The sequence below is a fragment of the Coffea arabica genome, chromosome 2c (assembly GCF_036785885.1).
Source record: "Coffea arabica cultivar ET-39 chromosome 2c, Coffea Arabica ET-39 HiFi, whole genome shotgun sequence".
NCBI classification, from domain to species: Eukaryota; Viridiplantae; Streptophyta; class Magnoliopsida; order Gentianales; family Rubiaceae; genus Coffea; species Coffea arabica.
This window is the reverse complement of record NC_092312.1, coordinates 41,812,423-41,820,750: the sequence shown is the minus strand read 5'-3', so window position 1 is coordinate 41,820,750 and position 8,328 is coordinate 41,812,423. Positions and strand designations below refer to the sequence as shown.

The window sequence follows — 8,328 nt, the reverse complement described above, 5'->3', positions numbered from 1 at the left end:
CAAAATATACAACAACCAAAATATCTAGCCAATTGTATTCGAAACCCTAATACACCAGTACATCCAGAGGGTTTCTCTGAGATTCACTCCAGGTCCTTTCCTGTTGAGGAAAACAAATCTATGGGGTGAGCGATTGCTCGTGAGGCCAAGAACACACATGCAAGCACATTGTCCAAGTAACAATCCCAATTAACGAGTAAAACAATAATATTCAAGTAAATGACAATTCGAGCAAGAAGTGTAAACAGAAACAATTCAAGGATATGGGAGCTCTCAGGAGCTATTTTTCACTTGCACGATCAAGAACCTCCATGAGTTGACACTCCGTCAATCGGGTAGGTTATAGTCCGTGGAACCAAACTTATCATGTCCCCGTTCACCATTGCATACCCCTGCATCGGACCTGCCTGTTATTTGTTTGAGGCGATATTTCTTAAGTATGTCAAGCAAGACCTCTCACTAGGTCGAGCTTACGTTTTCTCATGGTTCACCAAGGAACCCGACCAATCCCATGCCGGCACGAGTCCAAGGTTGGCCAGTGAGAGTTGGGTGTCCCCCATGTACATTTGTCAGTCGAGGAGATTCACTCTAGCGACGTATGCAGCCGTAGCATACCATTTCATTTCATTCAATCATTCAATATCATTCATTGCATTCAATATATTTCATTCCATTCATTTCAAATGATAACGATTGCGGTAAAGTACACACTCGACTCCATTTTCAAAATCTCCAATCATTTATAACAGTTAAGCATGTATCAAGTACTCATACACTTGACACTCACCAAGTAAACAAAGAAGTAATGCCCTCTTGAGGGTTTAAGCGTCCACCGTAGGATCCTCTTGAAGGTCCTCTTGTGTGCCTGAGCAATTAATAATGAACTATCACTTATAAACCCCAATTATCATGGAAGATTGCACACATGTACAATCTAGAAAATATCACGAGGACGAGCCTAAATTTTCTTGTAAATCGAGGCTCAAAAGTGGGGTTCAACAATCATAAGAAAAATTTAATCTTTATCGTTAAAATCATTGGATGGAAATAAGTAAGTATGAAATCATGTAAATCAATTTTCAAACGATCGATCGAAGACGAACTGAAACGTGACACGTCACAATCCGGCCAAGAACTGGCCGGATTCGAGGCAGTGAGGGATCCAATTTTTTTTTCAATTTTCACCACCAATCTAGCCAACTATCCGGCCAAGAACTGGCTGGATATATGGCTAGATTCTTTGAAAATGTTCCCACGCGAAAATTTTACAAAATGGCCAAGAATTATCGAATTTAGGGGCATTTTTTGAAAAATCATAGATCACTCTCTGAAAGTCCAAAATTGGAAAATTGGTACCATTGAAAAATACTTCTACAGTACTAAAAGTTTCTAGAAGACACTATTCCATGATTCCAAATGGATGATATTCAAAATTCGGCCCAAAGTTGCTATTTGGGAATGCCAAGACAGATTTGGGTTGATTTTTGGCAAAGTTTGGAAATTCGGCAAAATTCATACAATGCAAACTAGCCTCTGTAATTTGGAACTCAATTAGAGTTACAATCAAAGTTTTCAACACAATAAGCGAAACAAGAATTGGAGTTTTGAGCACCGAGATATAGTGGCTCAAAGTCACTGAAATTTCCTCCTCAAACAGGGGTTTTCCAGGTTTAAAGATTGAGTTTTGGTACTTTAGTTGAGCATGTAAATGAACTTGGAATGGCACCAAAGTTAGCAGTATTACACTACCATCTAAGGGTTATTCCTCTATAAATTTTCAAGCAAAAACGCGCACTAGAAGTCAGTTAACAAAACCATTGAAGTTCCAAGAATTTCCAAGGTAAATCTACCTTGTACTTTCGTTTTCCTTTTCTCAAACATTTTTTTGCCAATGAAAATTCCTCGAACATGATTTATTTATGAAGACAAAATCTAGGTAACATCCAAAATACATTTGGTAGATGATTAACACCAAGGATTTCGAATAACAAGTCCCAAATTAAGATTAGCTATAAATCAGTCCAGAATTAGGGTTTTTTATCACGAAGATAGATCTGAAATCTGGCCACATCTCACTCAATTCAACTCAGAATTGAGCGTGGTCATTGATGTTGAAAACTAAATTCATAAGGCTACAATTTCTTAGAAGGAATCATTCTAAAATTCTGTCGACAACTAGCTCATATTTGAGCATCAAGTCGCTGCTTAAAACAGAGCTTCCAGTATAGACGAGAAACCGAACCAGCAAATTTACGAGGTTGGTATGGATCACTCAGGTGGAATCATGATGTGTACTTTATACCGTTGGAAAAATGGGAATGTCTAGTTTCCAATGCCGCAAACATCACTCGATTTCGACATCGGAGCAAGGAGTTATAGCTGTTTGAAAATCACTGCCAGAGCAATACAGGACAAAATTCCAGTTTTGGTAGAATTTCGAAATCTCAACATTTGCCCAACCAAATCAAGTAATTTTTTGATGAAACTTTCTACACAACCTATATTACACATTAAATCAAAATCCAGTCATTTGAACCAGAAAAAAATGCACTAAGGGTGATGGCAATGGCAAGGGCAAAACGGGTAAAATTTTCCTCTTCACTTCCTTTGAACTTTCTTCAACAATACAACTCATTTCCACTAGATTAAACACTAATCCAACATCAAATCTTATCAAATCAGTCCATCAAGCCATAGTGGGATTTCATAGAGCCCACGCAAAATTTCCAACAATATAGAGCTACCCATATGAATTTATAAGCTCACAAGTGCAAGATAACTTCCATAAACTAAGATTTTAGAGGTTGATCGTTCATTACCTCTTTGGATGAGCAAGGCAGAAAATTTTGGTCCCTTGGAGCTAAAGAACCGTGAGATGAAGCTCTTTTCCTAGCTTGAGGTGATCTCCAAGTGGTTAGCAAAGTGTATGTAAATTTTGAGGTGATTTGGTGAAGATTTAGTGATGAAATGAAGAAGAACTTGATGAAGAAATTTGGTTCTTTTCTCCCTTGGATGGCCGGCCAGCTTAGAGCAAGAGAGAGAGAGTGTTTGATGAAAAATGAAGCTTCCTTGAGAAGCTAAAATGTGTGGCTAAGAATGCCTCAAAAGTCAACTCTCTCCTCGCGCGCACACGGGCGCGTTTCGTGCTCGATTCCTTTCGAGTTTATTTCACTTGTGCACTAAACCTCTAATGCATTTCAATTCATACTATTATTATTCACTCTTATTGGTCTAAAAATAAGGGTCTAAAGTTCCTCAATTAATCGCGCACGCGAAACACGTACTTTCGATTTGTGCGCAATAATGTGGAAATTCCAAGAAATTCTTATAACAATAGTATCACTATCTAATACTTAAGCACTTAAACATAAAAATACCTATTTCAAGACTAATGTACAAGTCTCCAATTTTCCAAGCTTATTGCACCCTTAAATCGAATATTGCTTCCAAACGCGAATTCACTATTCTCACTAAACGAACTTTCCAAAAATAAATTTTTGTAACAAGTTATTTTAAAAATACATGTAAGCCATAATTTCGTGTAATTGGGTCTAAAAAGGTTGGAATAAAATATTCTGAGCAAACGGCCAATTAAATATTTAAATAAGCCAGTAATAGGAGTTTAAAATAAGTAAATTCGCGAGTCCTCACATGAGTCTAGTATTACTTCCTCAAATCTCCAATAAATTTGTATCAACGCGTCTTTCGGAAAACTAACGACGCGCGAGCGGTATGCACTTAATTAGAACTCATTCACCTTTAATTCGTCAATTAACTTTTCTTAATTTGCTATTGATCATTCTAAATTTTTCCAAGATAATTACACTCTCGAATAGAACATCACCTCGAAACACACGTACTCATTATTTCTGACTTAAATGAATCTCCGAAAATTATATTTGCTAATAGGACGTTTTAAAAACATACGGAAGACATTGTTCCATATGAATGGACTTAGAATGGTTGAAATAAATTATTTGGAGAAAACAGGTGAATAAATATTTAAATAAACCAATAATATTCGATAAAAATAAGAAATTTTTCGGGTCCTCACACTTCCTCTTACTTAATACTCACTCTTATCCACCAAATTTAGTACACACACCTCACCAACTAATCATACTGCCAAAATGCGCAAAACTCTAATTTATCCTAACTCTAAAAGTAAAGGTAAAACTCTCGATTCTATTATTTATTACAAATATTGAGGCAGTAAATTAGTAGTAAATATAGTATAAAGTAACTTATTCAAAATAAAAGAAAAATTTAAGAAAATATGGAGAATTTTGCAAGTCCTCACAGTAAGAATGTTGCAAATGAAAGTGGATTGTATTTTGATAATGATGAACCCAATTGGTATTTAAATGAGAAAGTGTTCATTTCATTTGATAATGCCTTTGGAATGAATTTTGAGCCTCAAGAAGAAAGCATGAATGGTTTAGATTTAACCCCTCTTGAGAAGTGTGTTAAAAGTGTAGGTTCAAAAGTTATAATAGCCTAAGAAATCCATGTGGAAGTTGTGACGCCCCACATCTCCCTAAGGCGGACCAAAGGGTATCCGCGGACGCCTGCCCAGCTCACGCCAGGACTCAAGCAATTCCATTCAATTTAAAATCGAACTAAACACTTCGATGAGATCAACACGAATACAATAATGCGGAAGCGTTCAAACTTAACAAGTCACTTAATGTATCACCAGTACATCGGGTAGTCGTGAAACGACTTAAATTCAAAGTACACATCAGGGCCCAAACTTTTCAAGTTTACAATTTCCACAAGTACAACCCAAACCAGGGCCTAGTCAAAATATATAACAGGAGTCTTAACAAAATTACAACGGATGGTTTCTCCATATCTCTCCAAGAGTCGGTCCTGTTAAGGAAAACAAAACTATAGGGTGAGCTAAACGCTCGTGAGGCCAAGAACACACATGCAAGCACTTAGTCAAATAACAATCCCAGATTTAATAAATAAAGCCATGTCTTTTCAATAATCAATCAATCAAACAGGAAAAGTAATCAGAAACAATTCAAGGATATAGTAGCTCTCAGGAGCTAAGTTCCACTCGATCTCCCGTTGTCATTCGTATACCTTCCCGCATTGACCCTCCTGTCAACCGGGTCGGTATTTCCATTTCCGTAGATCACCACTTACTTCCCTCCGTCCACCGTACACCCCAAGGGCCCACAATGGCCAATATTGGGCGATACTCAACGAGTATGCCAAGCAAGACCTCTTATTAGGTCGAGCTTATTTGTATCTCATGGCTCGTCCAAATCCCCGACCAAGCCCATTGCTGGCTCGAGTCTAAGGACGGCCTATGAGTTTGGGCGTCCCCCATTCATTTGAAAGTCGAGGAGGCTCACTCCAACGACATAAGCATTCATGACATAACATTGCATTTCATTCATTCATTCAATACGTTTCATTCATTCATTTGAAATTAGAACGATTGCGATAAAGTACGCACCCGCCCTTATTTTTAAAACTTTCAACAAATCCCACAAATAAGCAAGTATCAAAATTCACACACTTGACACTCACCGAGCAATTCAATAAGAATTATTTTCCAGAAGTTCAAGTGTCCGCGGTGAGATCCTCTTGAAGGTCTCCTTGCGCGCCTGGCAATTTAATAGCGAATAATCATACAATTAACCCACTTATCAAGAAAGATTGTACACTAGTACAATCTAAGAATTATTTTGCAAAAAGGAACCTCAATTACACGTAAATCGAGGTTCAACTTGCCTTTTATTAGGTACAATATTATTTGAGTTTTTATCATGAAAATCGAGGGCAAAACGTTTGAATAATACTACGAGAATTAAGAGTTTTGGAAAAACTCCTTTGCCTTGAAATGTGAGAATTTCAGTTTTATCCTAATCTTTGAAAAATCGTAACTCGCTCGGTATAAGTCGAGAATTGGAAAACTTTATACCGTTGGAAACCTCTTAGAGAGTACTATAAGTTCCTAGAAGACACTTTTCCATGAATCGAAGTGAAAAGTGGTCAAAAATGGGCTTGAAGACGCAGGGTTGGTTTTCATGGCAGAATTAAGTTGGATTTCGGCCAACTTTGGAAATTCGGCACGATTCACACGTTGCAAACCGGCCTCTGAAATTTTCAGCTCAATTAGTGTTGCAAGTGAAGTGTATGAAAAAACAAGCGGATCAAGAATCGGAGTTTCGAGCACCGAGATACGGTAGCCCGAAGTTAAGCAAATTCAAGACTGGATGAGAATTTTCCAGACTTGAACCTCTAACTTTAGTAATTCAATTGGGTGTCGCAACGAACTTGAATTGGCACCAAAATTGGCAGTATTTCAATACTATCTGGAAAGTATCCCTCTATCGAATTTCGGGGAAAAATACCTTCGGCAAGGTAGTTAATTAGCCCACCAAAGTTCAAGAAAAATCCTAAGGCAATCTGCCATTGACTTTCATTTTCCAAATTTCCAATCGTTTAATCAAGAAAGTTATCCAACCATGGTTCATTTGTGAAATAAGGGTCTAAGATACATCCATATTATCTTTGGTAAGTGTTTAATATCAAAAACATCAACTAACAAGTTCACTCCAAGATTTGGTTCCAAACCAGTCCAAACATTAGGGTTTTCCAAAACAGAGCAGTCCACTTGTTTCAGTCACAAATCAGTCAATATAGCTCGAAATCGAGCATGGCTTACGCCGTTGGAAAATACATTCATAGGACTAAAATATCACAGAAGAAATCATTACCAAATTCGGCACCCAACTGGTTCAAATTCGGGCATCAAGTTGCTGCCTGACCACTTCATTCCAGACGAACAGAGCAACAGGACAGCGAACTTAAAACATTTGGTTCGGCTTTCTCACAAAGAATCAGAATGTGCATTTTACACCAAATTAAAGCTAGGAATGTCTAGTTTCAAACGCCACCGACGGCACATGATTTCGACATCCGAGGACAGAGTTATAGCCAAAATACTACTGCTGGTCAGAGCATACGCGAATCAGTTTTTCCAGATTTGCTGGTTTCTAAAAAAAATTCATTTGCCCATTCAAACCTCATTATTTTTCAATGAAATTTTTCACACCTCTAATACATCATATAAGCATCCAATTCAAGCCATTAGTTCATTAAAAACTGGCCTTAAAATGGCCGAATAAAACAGGGGTAGAATCGGAAGTTTTTACTTCTTACACCCAATGAAGTTCCTACTAATTACCCACCACTAATGCATCATTATAACCATTAAACCAACAATATAATCACCATCAATCATCACATCAGCAACAACAACCCAAGTGTGGGAATTCCAAGAGCCCACAATCACATTTTTACACCATACAAAAGCTAACCAAATGCATGCATGAACTTAACAAGGCAAGATAGCTTCCAATCTTCAAGTTTTCAAGGGTAGATCATCACTTACTTTGGGGTTGATGTTCAAGCAGAATTTCGGTCCTTTTTGCCCCAGAAAAACCGTGAGTTTTAGCTCTCTTTTGCAGCTCAAAATGATCCTCAAGTGTCAAGCTAGGTGTGGTGCAAGTTTGGTTAAATTTGGAGGTGATTTGGGGTGGTTTTGGGTGAGATTAGTGTGCAGAAATTTTAGAACAAGGAGTTAGAGAGAGGGAGTGTTTTGGCCGGCCATGAGGAGAGAGAGGAGAGAGTGTGTTTGATCTAAGTTAGCTTCCAAGAGAAGGTGCAATGTGTGGTGCAAAATCACCCAAAAGTCAACTCTCATTAGGGGCCGTTTGGTGTGATTACGGCTCGATTTTCTCGCGCGTTTGGTTCACTAGTGCACTAAACCTCCAAGGCATATATATTCATGTAAATATTATTCACTCTTAATTGTCCCGAAATAAGGGTCTAAAGTCCCTCAATTGAAGTCGCGCGCGTGAAAACGCGTACCGTCAAATTTAACGCTATAACGCGAAACTTTCGGAAAATTCTTATAACGATTGCACTACTAACTATCACTTGAATATGTATTCATAAAATTACCTATTTTAGGACCATAGTACAAGTCTCCAATATTCCAAGCTTATCGTGCTACTACGCGGATAAAATCTCCAAGTACTATTCACTATTTTTACTAAACGCGCTCTAGGAAATTAATTTTCGAAACGAATCATTCTAAAAATATAACGAAGATATACTACCACTTATTTAGGTCTAATAAGACTAGAAAATATTCCTTGGAATTAAAACCCAATTAAATAATTTATTAAGCCATAAATTAGGCATAAAATAATAGTTTTTGCGAGTCCTCACATCCTCTCCCCCTTAAGAAAATTTCGTCCTCGAAATTTACCTTGGTCGATGAACAAGTCTGGATACTTCTCC

The 8,328-nt window shown here is 37.6% G+C and overlaps 1 long non-coding RNA gene across 1 annotated transcript; it reads right to left on the bottom strand.

The window, feature by feature from the left end:
- Positions 1–4,769: 4,769 nt before the first annotated feature.
- LOC140035945 (uncharacterized) lies at positions 4,770–7,645 on the bottom strand. The gene is made up of 2 exons (XR_011839839.1): positions 7,415–7,645; positions 4,770–4,872 (listed from the first exon to the last, which is right to left on the bottom strand). It is a non-coding gene; the product is annotated as an uncharacterized lncRNA (long non-coding RNA).
- Positions 7,646–8,328: the final 683 nt, after the last annotated feature.